At 41.4% G+C, this 19673-nt stretch overlaps 1 protein-coding gene across 1 annotated transcript in view; it reads left to right on the top strand.

Annotated features, from left to right (window-relative positions):
- Positions 1-19673, top strand: part of rsrc1 (arginine/serine-rich coiled-coil 1) — a 527841-nt gene that overhangs the window by 254305 nt on the left and 253863 nt on the right. The window lies entirely within an intron of this gene.

The raw sequence follows: 19673 nt of genomic DNA on the forward strand, positions 1-19673 counted from the left end.
ATCGCTCGCTCTGTGGAGTCTTTCTGTGCTCTCTGTGTGGCGTCGTCTTCGTCTTGGGTATTGCTGTCATCCAATGTATCGACGAGCTGCCATGGCATCATGGTGTTGGATTCATCTACCACGAGTAGATTCGTGTTGAGCTTTGCAACCATGTCGCTGATGCTGTGATCAGCATATCCAAATAACTCAGCCATCTCTGAGTAGTATTCTTTGAAAACCAAATCATCTTGGTTGGATTCTTCTACCACGAGTTGATTCGTGTTGAACTTTGCGACCGTGTCGCTGATGCTGTGATTAGCATATCCGACTGACTCAGCTATGTCTGAGTAGTATTCTTCGAAAACCAAATCATCTTGGTTGGATTCATCTACCACGAGTTGGTTCGTGTTGTACTTTGCGACCGTGTCGCTGATGCTGTGATAAGCATATCCGACTGACTCAGCCATGTCTGAGAGGTAATCTTCGAAAAACAAATCATCTTTTGTTGTTTCGGAATTCTTTTTGTTCTCTTCACTTTGGGTGGTGCAGACTGCTTTTTCCAGGGTGTTGTGCAAGTTATTTTTAACTGCTGGTTTAAGTTCAGGCGTTTTTCTGTGTTCTGAGGCAAGAAAATTTGCTTTTACCACTTTAAGTGTCTTGTTTTCAATTTTCAGGCATTTCCCTTTTAAGTAGGCGTGGTCGGGATGCTCAGACGTCATGACGTCACGCGTAGGAATGAATTGCGCATGCGCAAATCGGCCTTCCTCCTTCACTGTGCGGTTTTGTGTCCATTGCGCATGCGCGGCTTGCGCATAACGATCCGCGACCAAAACTTTTTGAGACTGCGCATGCGCGGCTTGCGCATGCGCATAACGATCGGCAACGCGACCTTTTTTTAACTGCGCATGTGCGGCTTCCGGTTCCGGCGCATGCGCAGACGCAATTTGTAGTTTTTTGCTTGCCCGAGACTGCAAAATGTGCTCCGACGCCATTTTATCGCGGATTTCAGCGTTTCTTCTTTCTAAAAGTTGTAAGTTACCTTTTCTTTCCGATCTGGACTGGATTTCAGCATTTTGGCTTTGTGAAAAATTCATGTTATTTCTTCTTTTTGATCTGTACTTTTCATTCGCGACTTCTTGTTCTTTTCGTGATTTTTTAAGTTTTGCATCACTCAGCCTCTCTGCAGTTTGGCCTCTGAGCATGCCTTGCTGTTCAAATTCCTTACAGTACTCTTCAAATTTGTTTAGTATCGTTTGTAAGCTGTTTCTGTCTTCATCTTTTGAGTATTTAAATCCATTATATATTTTCCTACCTTCATGCCCTGCGATGAGAATTGCTATTTTAATTTTGTCTGAGGCTGCTGCTACATCATTAGCTATGATATAAAAATCGAACATTTGTTTAAACCTTTTCCAGACATTTCTTACATTGCCAGTCATGTCCAGCTGAGGTGGGTATCCATGCCACATCCTCGAATTAGCGATGTCTTCCCAAGTCAAATGTCCAGTAGGAGATTTCCATGCCATTTTGTTCTTTCTGTATCTGCAGCTGAGTTGTCCTGTAGTAAGCGTCTGAAGCCACTGCTGGTACCATGTGTTGTTCCTCGTGTCTTAATAAAGCTCGTAGTCTCAAATGTGGAGAAGATGCTTTATTGTGAATTCGTTCTCTCTTCAGAGCTTAACCTACGGCTACCTCAAGTGCTACTAGCTGGTGTGTCTGTGCCCTGCTATGAGTTCTGCCTTCTATGAAGTGTGTCGTCACTTCCTGTCCCGGTCTATTTATATGGCTCTCCCGTACTCCCTCTAGTGTTTGCTCAGTTGTATTGCATCTAGTTAACTTGTGATCACCACAGTTCAGACTGTGTAAATCCTGTTTTTGTGCAGAAATTACAGAAAGCCACCTGACTTTCGGGCAACCATTTTGAGAGGGCACAGTATCTGTTTTTTTCAAAAGGTTCGCATTGACTGAAGTCCATATCTTGAAAGTTAGGAATATGATATCCTTACTGGGCGCATATTGTTATGATCCTTGTCCAGACCCCCAAATTTACATTACTTTCTGGCTAGGAACTGGTATTTTTTTTGTTCAAAGTAGACATAGTTTGAGATTCCACGTATTTGCTCAGAGAATAAAGCCATAGGAATACAAGTTTTTTAAATAAATAAAATTAACTTTACATATGTAGTCAGAAAAGTAGAATGGTGTACAATATCTAGCTTATATTCTAACATTCAAAATTAACATGATGTACATGTGAATTAACGGACAAACCATGGTCATCACACAATGCTGCACAATAACTGGCAGATGCAACCAACACGGATTCAACAGATTTCTCAGCGACCTATCCAGATATCTGTGTGTTACACAATCTTCATAAAATTCTGTCTCCCTTATAAAGGATTGGATGTCTTCACTCTTCCATTTTGATGATCTAGCGTCGGAATAGCCTCCGAATGTCAATCAGACTCGGACTGCTTCAACGACAGTGCACCTCCCAGGGTTACAGTCTTTTCTCCCAAATATGCTTACCCTGGATTCTCAAGTGTGCACTCCAACTTGTAATTTCTGGTGCAAATTCAGCTCTTCAATAGCCGACCTGTTTCACTAGGCTGGCACTGGGCTTCGATTTCTCCACGTTCCAATTTTCCCAGCTATGTCTAGCCACAAATGGTTCCCAGGTTTCTTCTTAGCTTTGACCCTCTCCAGCATAGAACCAAAAAATGACACCCAGGACTATTTCTGAGCCCCAAATGCACACTACTACCAAATGGCTCCACAACGTCTTCTCAGCCCTAACCCTTTCCAGAACAGAACCAGCGATCTTCCACCACTCTCAGCTCCTCCGATCTTCTCCTGAACCCTGAATGATTGCTAATCCAGCTCCTCAAAGCTATCAACAGTACTTTATCTGAATGGAGCTGCTGCTCATGCTCCTGACTCTCTGACTGAATAAAACTGACTAACCCTTGAACTGGCCTGGGTAACCTGTCAAATCTGTTACTAGGCAGGATCAAATGTCACATGCATGGGAGCCTTCTGTGCTCTGAATAGTTACAGTTTCCACATGTGCTTTCTTCCTAAACACATGATTTAATGACAATATACTCTACAGCCCAGAGTTAACTATGATTGTTACCCATCATGACACAGTAGAGGGAAAATAAGATCAGTCATGAACTGAACATAAAAAGGATAAGAATGTGCAATTTAACTATACAAATGAGATATTTAAGATAATATTTCAGAGCAATAATGTAATCGGAATCCTTAGCACATGTTATGTCCTTTACAATCTTAAATTAGATTAAATTACAGTTAATTTAGTATCTGAGTCCAGTGCTGTGATGAATATTGGTATGATTTTAGACACAATATTCTCTCGAAAAGAACCATAATGATGAAATACCTATTATGATTCCCTACTTATAATATAAAACAAAGACAAATATGTATGCAAAACAGTGGACAGCTGGGGAAATAATATTCAGAATATTTCAAATAAGTTAAAAATCATAAGTGAATGTACAAATGCTATAACAGCCTATCAAATGTTCAAATCTCATAACCTAATGTGAGCCTGATTCTTGAAGGAAAAACTAAATTAAATGAATGCGGCTTGATGCTGGATATTCAATTCAGTTTATAAGTCATGCAGGAATACAATCTGGAGAATTTGTGTGTTGAGTAAAAGGATGCTGCATGGTGGATTCAGGAGCCTCCTCTTCTTCAAACTGCTTCCTTCAGATCTGCAGGAAAAATTATTTTTTTTAATACACACTGACACGTACAGCCAATATTTGCCATCAATTATGAGAAAAAGTGTGTACATCAATGCAAACTATATTCAAGAATATTGTTTACAGTGCATCCAGAAAATCGTAACACTTTTATACCTCAACGGTATTATAAGAATTCTTAAAGTTAAGGGTTATGATTATGCCAAGTCCAGATGCAATTGAAATTAATTGCATTGCAGTAATATGAACATCATAGCCACAGTGCTTCTGTCATTCAGAGTTTAGATTACTGCTGATGTTCAAAAGTGTAATTTCATTGTCTGTGGTCCGACCAAACAGCTAACCACTTGAAATATGTCAGAGACGCCTGTCATTTCTAGTTTGTTTAGCCCATGAAGGTGGTTTGTCACATTGCCATTTTATCTACCAATGATATGGGCATTCTCGCTAAATGTTAATCAATATCAAGTGGTGGGTACTGATGAAAACTATCCAGAATTGCAGATAGAATGCCTTGAGGCAGGAATGATCTCTTATGTCCTAAACAAATCTGAAGCAATTTGTTCAGCAGTGCATTAGAAAGTTTGCTTCATATTAATAGCGACTGTTCCTAATATCATGTTTTGGGTATCTTGTCCTTTGGAGTGTTGACCCTGAAGAATTTAAAGTGCTAGGGCAGATTGAGAAAGTGGTGAATAAGACATGCGTGGTGTCAATCTTTGTAAATAGTGGCACAGAGTACAAAATCAATTAGTTATGATGAATTTTTATCATGAACTGTGCAGTCTCAACTAGAGTGGTGTGTCCAATTCTGGGCACTTACTTTAGAAAGGATGTGAAAGCTTTAGAGAAGGTGCTGAAAAGATTTACAATAATTATTCCAGGGATGAAGGGACTTCAGTTATCTGGATAGTTTGCAAGATCTGAAGTTGTTTTCCCTGTAGAGATTTGAGTGGAAATTTGATAGGGGTGTTCAAAATCATCAGGGGTCTCAGCAGCATAGAAATAAATTGTCCCACTGGTCAAAAACCAGAGGACACAGAATTAAGATGATTGGCAAAATAACTAATGGCGACATAACAAAAAAACTCCCTTTAATGAAGCAAATAGTTAAATTCTGGAATGCAGGTCTGAGAGGGTGATGGAGACAGATGCAATTGTGGCTTTCAAAAGGGATTTGGATAATTATCTGGTGAAATGATTTTCAGAGCTGTGGTGAAAGGGCAGGGCAGTGGGATTAACTAAATGTTTTAGTAGAGAGCTGGCATGGAATCAATGGATCTTATGGCCTCCATGTATCCACATATACCCTGGTCTGTTTCTTGTACCGTGTTTAGATTTGTCCCATTTTATATATATATAAATATATTGTTTCTCCACATTATTCCTACAAAAATGTATCACTTCACACTTCTCTGCATAAGTGTTATCTGCCATGTGTGCATCCATTCCACCTACCATCCATGACCATTGAAGCCATCACTCTTCCTCACAGTACGCCTTATTGTGTCCTGTGCACCCAAGTCTTAAATCATTACAATAGATCACTAACATCAGTGATTCTAGTACTAACCCCTGGGAAATACCACAGTATACTTATCCCCAGTCTGAAACCCCATTGAAATTTCCCCCTCCTTCCCCCCCATAATTAGTTTGTTCTAGATCGTTACTTGTGCTATTCGATAGCTAGTCTAAATATTGTACTATGATCACTGTTCCCAAAATGTCCTGCCACTGTCACTTGACCCACAGTATCCTCCAGTACCAGATCCAGCAATGCCTCTTTCGTCAGTAATGTTCTGGTCAAGAAAATTCTCCAGACCTCACTTCAGAAGCTAGGGGCTTTTCACAGTAACTTTATTGCAGTGTTAATGTCAGCCTACTTGTGACAATAATAAAGAGGATTATTATTTCTAAACTCAAGCGCATGGCACCAGGGGTAATTTGGAGATTGCTTCTTTTGAAATCAATTATTGCTACCATCTCTGGTCTCTTTCCTAGTTACCTAAGATTGCGAGAAACATTAATTAGTGCATTGTGGGCAAGAACACTTGTAAAGCATGCTGATGATGCCTGACTAATGTATAATAAAGGAAATTTTGTTTCATGTTAATTTTCACTTGAACTCTTCAAATGTTTCTCATTTGCTTCTGCTGATTTTTATTCATTTTTATATTTGAAATCAGTTATCAAAGTATGTAGAAAATTAACTTTCTGCTGTATATCAAAAGATGTTCAGCGTCTTCACTAAAATAAAACTCATTGTGGTGCTGTGAAATTTCAAGTTCTTCGTGAATAAGAAACTGATTATACCGAACATGGTCGTAATTTTTGTCTGTTGGCATCTGTCAAAGTCATGGATTCATTTTCTGCAATGTTTTTAGATCATCATTTCTTCTCTCCAGGAGCTGCTTTGAAAATCCTGACCCAGCACTGTGTTGTTTTACGTATTTTAATTATTTTTCGATTTATTTTTCAGTCTATTTTGCTCTCCTTTCTGTGCGTTTACATTCTTTCATTGAAGTTGTATTAATGTGGGCGGTGAGTGTTTTAGATTTATCTATGATGAACGTAGGACGCAGTTTAAGTAAAATTGATTGTTTTCCTCCTCAGATTCCCAATGTACCCCGACCCTAATTAATATCATGCTGAACCAAACGGTTTGGATATTTCTACGGCTGGTTTAGCACAGTGGGCTAAACAGCTGGCTTGCATTGCAGAACAAGGCCAGTACGGTTCAATTACCGTACTGGCCTCCCCGAACTGCAGTGGAATGTGGCGACTAGGGACGTTTCACAGTAACTTCATTGAGGCTTACTTGTGACAATAAGCAATTATTATTATTATGGTCCTATATGACCCCAAGCTGAGTTCCATGGTCTATATTGTCTACATAAAGACCTATTTCTACAATCTCCACAACAATGTTCATCTTCAATCCAACACCAAACCCTTTAAATGTTCTTACCAAGCTCAACCATTATAACTCTGCTCTTGGTGGCATTCCATTTTATGCCTTCATGGTCTGTAATTTATCCAAATTGCAGTGTGTATCTTCTACCACAGCAAGTCTTGCTTGTTCATTCCTGTTGTCCTTGATGATTTATATCGGATCTCTGCCTCCTAATGCCTGAAAATGAAAATTCTCGGGCAGGATTCTCTGTCCTGGGATGTCAGAATTACGTTTCCTGATGAGATGTAGACTGGGGTGTTGGGGGATAAACTGGGATCGCCACCGGATGCCGGCCGATTGTGATGCTCCTACCACCCTGCTGGCAGCAGGAACGAGGTTCATGATTGCTCGGCGGCAGAGTGTTGTGTGAAAAATGAATGCAAAATGGGTCTACTTTCATTTAGTGGGGCCAGCATCCTGCGCTCCAGCCCTCCATGATTTTCTGGTCTCTGGTCTCCACCAGCATGGCCCTACTGCAGTGGACCTCACGGTGGGAAGGGAGTTGCCCCCAAAGTCCATCCGCGGGACCACCCCCACAATGATGTGCCGGCCCACCCGTCTTCCAGACCCCCCTCCCCATGGACCCCTTTAATATGGAGAACCCCCCCCGGGACCTTGCCAATATGGAGACCCCCACACCCTGGGACCCTTGTCATAGGGAAATTACCCCCAGGGATCCCTGCAATACAGAGACCCCCCCCCCCCCCTTTCCCCCCAGGGACCACTGCAATAGGGTGACTCCCCAGGGACCCTTGCAATAGGGAGACCCCCTCCCTGCTGAGGGACAACTGCAATATGGGGAAACCCCCACCTCGGCACAACTGCAATAGGGATACCCCGACAGGGTCCCTCTAACTAAAGGGATCCGCCACAGAGAGCCCCAGCATTCCAAGCACTAAGCGTATTCCAATCACTCAAGCGTGTGACTTGCCGCTCTTTGATGTGGTCAATGGTTGTAAACTTTGGTGTTTCGCCACATAGAGTTATTGATCCATGAAGGGTGATGAATGACTCAAGGCTGCAGATGGTCTGTGGGAGTTGTCAATCACAGCCCACTCCTAGAAAGTTATGAATGGCTTGCAGCTAATGGAGCTGTGGGGCCTAGATGCAGGTCAAAGCTGCTCTCCTTCCAGCAATAGAAACATGGAACTTCAAGGCAAGTGTTACTGCCCATGTCTGGACTGCTCTCTAGCTTCCAGACAGGAGTCTCCTATCTGGCAGGGGTCTCTAGTCAGGGGGTCCCTGTGGGTGGTCCTTTTAGTCTGGAACTCCTTGTGGGGGGGGGGGGGGGTTCCTTTAATCCAAGGGTTTCAGGAGGCGGACCCTTTAGTTAAGAGGTCCCTTTAGTCAGGGGTCCCTGTGGGGGAGGGGCGGTGTGTCTTTAGTCTGGGGGTCTCTGTGGGGGATTCTTTTGTCAGGGGTTCCCTTGAAGGGTCCCTTTTGTTATGGGTGACTATTCCCTACTAGACAGGTTCCTGGTGGTTCTCCCTATTTCAGGGGTCCTGGTGGACGTGTGTCAGGTCAACTCCGTACTTGGGGAAGGGGAGGCAACCAGGAAATCCAGGGTTGGGAGGGGAGGGGGGTCAGGGCTGAATTGCACTGCGATGTGGGAGTGGCCGGCTGTGGGACTTCGCTACCGGGACCCCCGCTCAAATGGAAGCCTGAAAGCTGGATTCTCCCAGAAATCCCTGTTATTCAACTAAAGGAATCCGATTTGCACGCTCAGGTGGATCGTAAAATTTTGCAATTCTCCTCCAGAACATAGGGCGGAATTATTTGTTGGCGGGATTCTCCGTTCTGCTGGTAAAGCACTCAGGCCTGCAGTTTCCTGGTAGCATGAGGTGGCCGGACAGAGAACCCTGAGGGCGATGAGAACATGCCACTGAGAAACATCCAGCTGGCAGACCAGATAATCCCGCAGTTAGTTTCCCAAACGGAGAATCTCACTGCTCCTCTTTAAACCCCTCATAATCTTTACGTGACTTTTCCCTGCAATTTCCATCAGCCCGTTACCCTCAGGGTCACATTCTGAAATTCACTGACTAAACCTTTCAACTTCTCTCCTTTCCCCTCCTTTAAAAACTTTCTCAAATCCCATTACTTTGACCACTCAGTCTCCCTTCTAAACTGCAAGGTTGCAGCAATTAAAGAAGGTGGCCCATCACTTTCTCGGGCAATTAGGGATGGGCAATAAATGCTGGCACAGCAAGAGTCGCCCAAATCCCATGAATAAAAAAAACTGTCCTTTCTTCAGATGTTGTTACTATATGCATGTGAAAACACCTTAGGATGCTTTTCGTATCTGTGGTGCTAGAGGCAAAACAAAGGTGAAAAAGAGAAAACAGGAAATTATAAAGCTGTTAGTCCATCATCTATTCTGGGAAAGTTATTGGAATCTCATTAAGGACAGAATGATTAAGCACTTAAGAGATATTTGAGCTGATTAGCGATAGCTAACGGGGATTTATAAAGGGGAGGTCATGTCAAACAAACCTGATGCAACTTTTTTTGAGAAAGTAAGTAAAATAGTAGACAGGGCATTGTCTATTGGTTTTACTTTCTATGGACTTTCAGAAAGCAGCCAGTGTTTCCAAATGAGAGACTGTCAACTAAAACGAAAGTTCATAGAAATGATCATAAATAATTGACTTAGTTGTGAAATTGGTTTGGTGATCGAAGACAGAATAAGGATATTGGTTATGCACTTGAATTGAAAAGAAGTGCTGGGATCCCTGAAGTATTTTTCCTGGGGTCTCAGCTATTCACTATATTTATTAATGACTTTGACAATAAAATTGAGACATATCCACCTTTTGCCAATGACGCATTTATGATGCAGAAACTATTGTAGATGGAAGTATAAAGTTAGAGAGAAACATTGGATTTAACACAGGATGTTGTGAAGTTATCCATTTTGGACCAAAAAAGGATGTGTGAGTATTTTGTAAATGGTGAAAAACAAGAAACCGTGGAGGTCTGAAGTGATTCAAGGTTCCTTTCAGAATTATCTTAAATGTAACAGTCAGGTACAAAACACATCAACCAGTCAAATGGAATGTTAGCAATTAAAACTGGAAAACTAGAATATAAGGTAAAGGAATTTTTGCTACAGCTATATAAAGCCCTGATTAGACCACAATTGTGTGCAGTTCTGGGTAGCATAGCTTGGAATGGATATGTTGACCTTGGAATGAGTGCAGCAGTTATTAGAGCTCTAACAGTTCGATAATGAGAAGAGATTGTATAAATGAGATTTGCATTCCCTGGGATATATAAATCTAAGGGGTGATTTGATTATGTTTCTTTTTGAAAATTTGGAAACAATTGCAATGATAGATAAAGGTAAACTTTTTCAACTGCTGGGAGAAGGGAGCGATGACTTAAACTCAGAGCTTGGCCATTCTGCAGAGAGGGGTGGTGACGTGAGCCATAGCGGTAGTACTATGGAACTCTGTTCCACAAAAAAAGGGATGCTTGTTTAATTAATAATTATAGGTTTGTCATTGATAGTGTTTTTTCTCCCAAGGGTATTGAAGGATTTTGGAGCAAAAGCAGGAAGATAGAGTTAGGAGACAGATCTGCCATGATCTCATTGAATGGCTGAACAGGCCCACAGGGTTGAATGGGCTACTCCTGTTCCTATGTTCTAATGTATTTAACTTTGAAAAGATAATTTTGACACATCACAATTTGCAAAAACAGTTTCGGGAATCTTTTTCAAACTATTAGGGGCAGCAGGGTAGCATGGTGGTTAGCATAAATGCTTCACAGCTCCAGGGTCCCAGGTTCGATTCCCGGTTGGGTCACTGTCTGTGTGGAGTCTGCACGTCCTCCCCCTGTGTGCGTGGGTTTCCTCCGGGTGCTCCGGTTTCCTCCCACAGTCCAAAGATGTGCGGGTTAGGTGGATTGGCCATGCTAAATTGCCCGTAGTGTCCTAATAAATGTAAGGTTAAGGGGGGGGGTTGGGTTACGGGTATAGGGTGGATATGTGGGTTTGAGTAGGGTGATCATGGCTCGGCACAACATTGAGGGCCGAAGGGCCTGTTCTGTGCTGTACTGTTCTATGTTCTATATATTTGAATGCCTATAAAATTCAATTGCACCATTAACACAATGTAGAGGGCACTCTGTGTTAACTCATTATTATTACAATTATGCAGCTCTTCCTTGAGACTTTTTCTGGGCTGGTTGATGCTCTAACTATGAAACTGAAAACAAATTAAGAGTTTTGATCTCATCGAGGAGGCTTCAGACTAATCCATATCAAACAACCTGCTCTGAAAACTCTGCTCACATTTTAACAGCTGTGACAAATTCCACCACAGCAGTTGGAACAAGCCATAACAATCAAAAGCATTCTAAGTAAAACAACCCACAACATTCTTTTTAAAAAAAATACATTTTGCACTCTTCCCCCAATTTTAATGGATCATATAACAAATTTCAGAATCCGAATCCAGATGCACATCTTTTCCAAAAGCAAATCAGTTCTTCCTTGGGCCATTTCTTATTTGCGCACCAGGTTTTATTGGAATTCATGCATTAGTTTTTGAGACATATTATTGACAGACAGGTGCAAAATCATTACCTCCGCCCACCTTCAATGATGGAGGTAACTAAGTTGAATTTAGCAGGTTTAGTAAATTTCTACATTTTATCTAATAACCTTCTAATTTCTTGCACATTATTCAGTATAGTTTTTGCGTGTTTACACATACTCAAGTTCACTATATTTGTCTCGCCACAGATGTTGCCAGACCTGCTGAGTTTTTCCAGCACTTTGTGTGTTAGTTTAGATCATCAGCAGCAGCAGTATTTTGCTGTTATTAACATAATTCCGTGCTCATCGTAAATATGCTGTGTCACAGAAACATAACGAATTGTCATCGCCTCAATGTGAACATATGACTAGATGGCATTGGAGATGTTTGTGGCATGTCGAGCCCTTGTCAGTCTTTTGCAGTGCCCTTGCCATAATCGTCATTTGCTTCAACTTTCTAAATGTTTCTCATAGGTTTTGCCTTTTCAGTTAACTTTATGGATTACTTTGCCTTATATCTATTGTCATAACAACCATTTTGATCTGGCATTTTGCATGGATTTTTCAATACAAATATTGTGATAAGCATTTTGAAAACATTCAAATTTCTTCTTGAGTGCATGAATGCTCATTGCATCTGACTATGCCCAGGAACAATTTTAGTAGCATGGGCAAAAGATAATGATTATTTCTATCCTGCTAAATTGTTGTGCCAAATTGAACGTGTGCTACTTAGAGTACATTGAAGAATTTTCGCTTCTATGTGAAAGGGACTCTTGTGTGAGATGTTTCAAATTGCAACATTTGATCGACCTAAACAAGACATTTACCAACGCATTTCTCTGGATTTGATCATTTCAAATCTTACGCCGCATCACTATGCTATTTATCTCTAAATGTTGCATAGTATATGCAAATATTGTTTTATTTTCAGAGGTAAACGATTGAGCCTTGGTAATACTTGTCCCATTAGCATAGTTTGACAAGAACTATTTTAAAAAGAAGTATGGGTAATTGTCCATTTTTTCTCAATGACACTATTGTATTGGTTTGAAAATGTATTACACAGAAACATACAAAATTGGAGCAGAAGTAGGCAGTCTGCCCCTCCGGCTTGCTCCGTCATTCAATACGATCATGCCTGATCTGTTTGTGTTTCGAGTTCCACATTCTCATCTATCCCTGATAACCTTTGATTCCGTTGCTTGACTAGAACCTATCTACCCTTTACCCTAAAAATGTTCAATGATTCTGCTTCCACCGCCTTCTGAGGCAGAGTTCCAAATTCACACAACCCTCTGAGAGATAAAAATTCCCCTTGTCACATCTCGCCAGTCAAAGACGCATTTTTGCCTACTCTCCGATTTCTGTCAGCCAGCCAGTCTTCTATAAATGCTAATGTGTAACTTCCTACATTATGAACCTTTATTTTCTGCACCTTATCAAATACCTTATGCAAATCCAAGTACAATATTTCTGTGTGCTACCCTTTATTGACGATGGCAATACCATAATTCTTGTTCCACACAAAATATGCCCATGATCTGAGCTTGGATCCATTGATAATGCGGTGGGCATAGATAGGGACTTCCGCAAAGGAAGGAAAGATAGTAAATGGATGTTGGCCTCCGTAATCCTCCGGACTGATTCAAAGCAACACAAATGGAATTTAACAGAAGGGGCCATCTTTTCATCCACTTGGTTGCGGGAGTTTTTTGTAAACTGTGGTGGGCTTATAGTTCTAACAAAATATTTTGTTTCTCAAATGTGAATTTTCTGCAGCTACATAAGAGATCAGCTCGATGTTCACTGCTATATTAATTCCTAACGATGGATTGTCTGTCTACGTTTATTGGCATAAAATTAAACCTTTTGCTGCTGTGGAAATAAAAATGCCAATCAGGCATGCTGTTCTCATTTGCAGCCATGATATGTTCGTGGTTTCAGTAATTTGATCGTGGCTGATGAAAAGCTGACAAGATTTCCACAGTGCCCCATTAGATAAAAGCAGCGTGAAACCACGGGTTAATCTGCAAACAGATTTCCATGCTTATTACTCTAATGATTTCATCATATTTGATGTACCAGGCAGCATAAGCATTTCAGCAGCAGCACCATGCTCAGTTTTGATCTCTTCCCTCATTTAATGATGTAGTAATTTAGCTGACCTTTGACCAGTTGCATATCTATTCATAATTGTATGTCATTCTGATGGGGAAATTACTTTAGAGAAACCAAAATATTCATCCTGCTTTCCAAGTCAAAAAAATAACAAAAGAAATATTGCATTAATTTTCAAATGATGATATTACATTTAGCGCCTAGGCCTCGTATATCAAAATATGAAAAATGCTCAGTTACTGTATGTGCTTAATCTTAATGGTATCTGTGGATGTCAAGGGCATGGAGGAAATTAAATCGGAAAGTGCAGATAGACCTAAGACGATATTATCTACTGATGATTGCAGTTTTGATAGGTATTTTAGTGGATTTCATTTCACAGAATGGTAGAAGATGAGTTAGGTACCAGATTTTCTCATTTTTCTTGTACATGATTTATGTGCGTTCAGTCTAAAACTTTTTACAGAAGCGCGGTTACTGGAGATGAGAGCTAAATTAATGCACTAGGTTTCCATCTCGGCTTCATGTGCAAATGTCAGAGCAACAATCATAGAACAGTCCACATCATTATTCAGAGTTGTTTACATTTAAAATATGTAATGAAATCTGTTCAGAATAATAAGTGGAAATAAAAGTTTGGGACAATTTTAAAGGTCATCAAGTTTGAGAAATGGTGCAAAGCTACAAAATAAAATTGAGCCAATATAAATTACATTATTATGCACCTACTCTCCTTTTAAGAAACAGGAAGAAATTGCTTCCTGGTAGTCAAATGCTTTTGCAGGAGGTCACCATTTCTCTGTACCATAGTGGTGTATGAAGCAACTTAAAGAAATTTTGATAGATTGCATTTCTTATTTTAAACCATTCCTGTAACAGATCACCATGTAACTATTTTGTTGGGTGAAAAAGGCGAGATTTGATGTTGCCTTAGTTCATGAAGTTTTGAATAACCTAATGCACTGCTTGATACCAGCAATAGAGTTCATTTGTTCAAAATTACCGAGTTAAGATGACCGGCACAGGTGCGATGAGCTGAAAGGCCTCTTTTTGTTCTATCAAACTCTATGACGTTATAACTGGATTTTCATTTGAAATGATTTTGCAATTTTTACTTTGGCCACGAATCATTACTGTGACTGTCCAGGTTATGAATTAAGCATTGTTCTTGCATTTACTTGAGCCTTGAATTTGTACTGCTTTATAAGTTGTTGCCCTTTATTCAGAGGATAAGATGCACAAAGATGAGTCTTTTACACTACAATTATAACAAGTTATTTAATTGATGTTTTAATTGATATGAAGAGAACCATTTTAGGCTATGATTGTCGTTTCCATCAGATAAGTTGAACACTTATGAGTCCAAACAAACAAACTTATATTTATATCCTGCCTTTCCATTCTTAGGGAATCCGTTAAAATGTTTTATATTTAAAACATTACTTTTGATGTACTGCAGTTTATCAAATGGTCAGCTTCACAAATGGGTTAGTTGCACAGTCTTTCAGTTGTATTTTGTATGTAAATGGTATGCAAACAGCTATACATACATCTTTTTAAGAATGATATCTTATTTAGGTTTCACGATGTACTAACTTGAACTGTCGATTGGCTCCAATGACACCAGAACCTTTTTTCTGCTATTCATTTTATAAGCTTTTTGAAACAATTGTATTTGGGTTGGAAAAACAAAAGGGTGAAAAATATCCAATATTGAGGATGCAGTGTTAAAGAAGAAGTTAGTTATATTTTGTAATTAAGCATGGAGTTAGCAGTTTCATTCTGGACAATGGATTGTTTATAAGCATTTGTTTTACACTGATATAATAATCTCTGGGATTGATGGTGAGGTACAATTTTGTGGCATAGCAGAAGAAACTTTACTCTGGGCTACACCTGGCTGCACCATGGTTTGTGCTGACACAAAATCTCATTTTACTCTTGAGAACTAATCTCCTTCAATTGATGAATGGTTAAATAGAATTTACAGTGCAGAAGGAGGCCATTCAGCCCATCGAGTCTGCACCGGCTCCTGGAAAGAGCACCCTACCCAAGGTCAACACCTCCACCCTATCCCCATAAACCAGTAACCCCACAACCCAGTAACCCCACCCAACACTAAGGGCAATTTTGGACACTAAGGGCAATTTATCATGGCCAATCCACCTAACCTGCACATCTTTGGACTGTGGGAGGAAACATGAGCACCCGGAGGAAACCCACGCACACACGGGGAGGATGTGCAGACTCCGCACAGACAGTGACCCAAGCCGGAATCGAACCTGGGAAACTGGAGCTGTGAAGCAACTGTGCTAACCACTATGCTACCGTGCTGTCCTGGCAGAGGTATTTTTTGTCTGTCCTACTTGTAGGGAGGGAATTCCAGGTTCTTTTCCAGGGACAATGAAGGGAAAATATTTCCTTTTTTAAATAAATTTAAAATACCCAATTCTTTTTTTCCATTTAAGGGGCAATTTAGCGTGGCCAATTCACCTACCCTGCACATCTTTTTGGGTTGTGGGGGTGAGACTCAGGCAGACACGGGGTGAATGTGCAAACGCCACATGGACAGTGACCCGGGGCCGCGATCGAACCAGGATCGTCGGCGCCGTGAGGCAGCAGTGCTAACCAGTGTGCCACTGTCTTGCCACTTGGGAAAATATTTCCAAGTCAGAAACATGGAGAGGAACTTGGGGGTTGTTAATTTTCCATGTGCCTGCTGCTCTTATCCTTGATGTCTGAGAACGCAGATTTGGTAAGTAATGTCGAAGAAGCCTTTTGAGTTGTTGCAGTTTGTGTAATAGATGATACCCACTTACACACTGCATGAATGGTGGAGGGATGAGGTGTCAATCAAGAAGGCTGCTTTGGTTTGAATGTGTGTGGAGCTGTATGCATCCAAACAATTGGATAATATTCCTTCACATTCCTGATTGTGCTTTATAGGTGATGGAAAGGTGTGGGGGTCAGTCAATACAGAATACTAGACTCTTACCTGCTCTTGTAGCTATGGTATTAATGTGGCTAATCTAGTTATGTTTCTTGTCAATGACAACCCCCAGGATATTGACGATGGGGAAATCAGTGATGAAAGCACCACTGAACTTCAAGGGACAAAAGTTAAATGCTCTCATTGAAGAATGTCACGTCCTGGCACTTGTGAGGCCCATATTACCTGCCAATTATTAGTACAACCCTGGAAATAATCACGGTCTTGCTGCATGTGAGCACAGGATGCATCAGCATCTGGGGAATTGCAAACAAAACTGAACACTACAATCATCAGCGAATATCCTCAATTCTGACCATACGCTGGAGGCCCGGTCATTGATGAAGCAGCAGAAGGTGGGTGGATCAAAGACAATTACCTAAAAGTCCCTGGTGTAATGTCCTGGAGCTGAGATGATTTGGCCCCAAAAAACTATTTCTAGAGTACGCCTTCAATGCTGCAACCATAATGTTGTCAGGGTCCATAACCGTTGCAGCATCCAGTGCACTCAATATTTTCTTGATATCAAATAGATTGAATCACATTGGCTGAAATGTCTGTGATGGTGGGAACCTCAGGAGACGGCGGGTTCATTCATCCTCTCAGCAGTTCTGGCTGAAGATGGTTGCAACTGCATCAGGCTTGTCATTTGGACTTGTGTCATTATTTAGGATTGGATATGAATGGAGCTTCCCCCTCCCATTGCTTGTTTAACTACCTGCCATCATTCATTAAAAGATGTCACAGGACCACAAAACTTTGTTTTGAACTGTTGGATTATTTATATAGTTTCCACTTCTTGCCACGCATGTACTCTATTGTTACAACTTCATCAGATTGGCACCTTATTTTCAGTTTGATGCAACACACAACTCTGGGTCTGGTGTCACTCAAGAGGCCAGACTGGGTTAAGATGGCAAATTTCCTTGCATAAAAATGGAAAACCAATTACAAATTTAGTGCCTATGACTAAATTGTTATATTGGACATCTTCTACCATAGATAAATTAACAACGATAAAATGAGAACACAACGGCAATAATATTTTAATTAATAAATTGTAATAAGTTGTACGGGCAGCACGGTAGCATTGTGGATAGTATTGTGAGGAAAGCAGTCTGTAAATGTATGGGCAATGGAGGAGTTGGTGAGGTAGATCTGGGTGTTGTCAGCGTACATGTGGAAACGGATGCTATGTTTTCAGACACTGTTGCTGGGGTGCATCATGTGGATGAAAAATCAAACGGCTGTTAAGGAGTAACCCTTGGGACACACCAATGGAAATGGTTCAGGAGCAGGAAGAGAAGTATTTGCAGGTGATATTCTAGCTACGATTAGAAAGATGAGAATGGAACCAGGTGAGCGAATTCCCAACCCTTTGGACATCAACATAGAAGTAAGATTATCCAACCAATGTTGTCACCAGTGAACCTATCAGCAGCAAATAGGGGGAGGGAAACAGCCTCTGATTAGGGGAGCAGCTTCCTTGCCGATCTGCCACTTAGTTGCATTTGAACAGTGAGCCCATGAACCAGATAGAGGGACCTGGTCAGCCATTTGTGGTCTGCGTGGAGTATTTTGGACAACTCTGGTACAGAGCCATTGAAAAGGAGGATGGTGTGGTCAAGTGTGCCAAAGGCAACAGACGGGTTGAGGGTTGTAAAAAATAGTGATCCAATTATGGAGAAATGTAGCGTGGCCAATCAACCTACACATCTTTGGGTTGTGGGGGTGACACCCACGCAGACACGGGGAGAATGTGCAAACTCCACATGAGTATGGTGACCCAGGGCCGGGATCGAACCCGCATCCTCGGCACAGTGAGGCAGCAGTGCTAACTACTGTGCCACCGTGGCGACCAGCTGCAGACAGGTTGAGAAGGGTGAGGTTGAGTGTTTTCACAGTCACATGAATGTCATTTGTAACTTTGACAAAAGCCGCTATGGTAACCATCTCCATGGCAACTGTCTGAGGCTGAACCAGCCTTTTTGCAACCTTGGTATCATACATGACCGTGAGCTGAAATTCCAACCACATTTCTGTACCATTAATAAGGCAGCCAACCTCCACCTCTGTAAAATCATCCAATCCCACCTCTTCCTCCACTCACTTGCTGTTGCAATCCTCATCCATGCCCTTGTCACCTTTTTTATTTATCCTTTCAGAAGATGTCACTGATGTGTTGGGTACTCTGGATCTGTGGACTGCGTTTACCTTAGCAGTAACACATACAGGCTACCAACACTTGAAATAGTACAACACTATTTTATTAAGCTAGAAACTGTTGAACATACTTTCACTGTGGGTCGACACTATGTTAGATTAAACTGAAGACCTATGCCTATCCAAACCAGTCTATACTCTCAGCACGCGGTAAAGATCTGTGCTACAAGCTGTGAGCTCTGTCCTTCTTAGAGGCTGCATCCCGAATGAGCGGCAAAACTAGTGCCCTCTGTCTTTATAGTAAGTGTGCCCTTGGCTGCGGTGTTGTGTGTGTTGATTGGTCTTGCTGTGTGTCAATCAGTGTGTGTCTGCACCATGATATACTGGTGTGTATATAATGACATCCCGCCTTTTATAAAAAAATGTGTGTTTGTGATAATAAATAATGTGTGGTGAGAATGTTCCAAACTACGTGTGGAGTACGAAGGCATATTTACAAGACTATGTACATAAAAACTAAGCTATTTACATGGGAAGGTGTCTCGTGCAGATAGACAGTATGCAACAAAATAGTAACTAGAGCAACATTATATACAAACCAGTGAATCAATCAAACAAAGCAACGAAACAATTCAGAGAGTCCATAAATTCGAAAAGTTCATAAATTTAGTCTCTGAGGTGGGCGACGGATTCTGGTTGACTGCCTCAAGGATGGGTTAAGAGCCGCCGATTCAGGAACGGACTGGACTGTGTCAGAGTCAGAGGGTGGCAGAACGACAGGGAGCTCTGCAAAGTCCATGGCGGGGTAGTCATGATGGCGAAGCAGGACCTGAAGATCACGTGGCGAGCGTGGAATGAGATGAAGTGCACGCCGATTGCATCGCAGAAGAGAGCCATCCGGTAGACGAACTAGGAACGGACGGGGGGCCACTTGTTGGAGGACAACAGCGGTGGCAGACCAGCCACCATCCAAAAGATGGACGCGGACGTTGTCATTGGGAGCCAGAGCAGGGAGATCAGTTGCACGGGAGTCGTAGGCCGCTTTGTGCTGGGCACAAGACAGCTGCATCCGGCGAAGGACTGGAATGTGCTAGCTGTGTGTGTTGATTAGTCTTGCTGTGTGTCAATCAGTGTGTGTCTGCACCATGATATACTAGTGTGTATATTATGACAGTCACCATGAGGTGA

Source organism: Scyliorhinus canicula, chromosome 13 (genome assembly GCF_902713615.1).
Source record: "Scyliorhinus canicula chromosome 13, sScyCan1.1, whole genome shotgun sequence".
Taxonomy (NCBI): domain Eukaryota; kingdom Metazoa; phylum Chordata; class Chondrichthyes; order Carcharhiniformes; family Scyliorhinidae; genus Scyliorhinus; species Scyliorhinus canicula.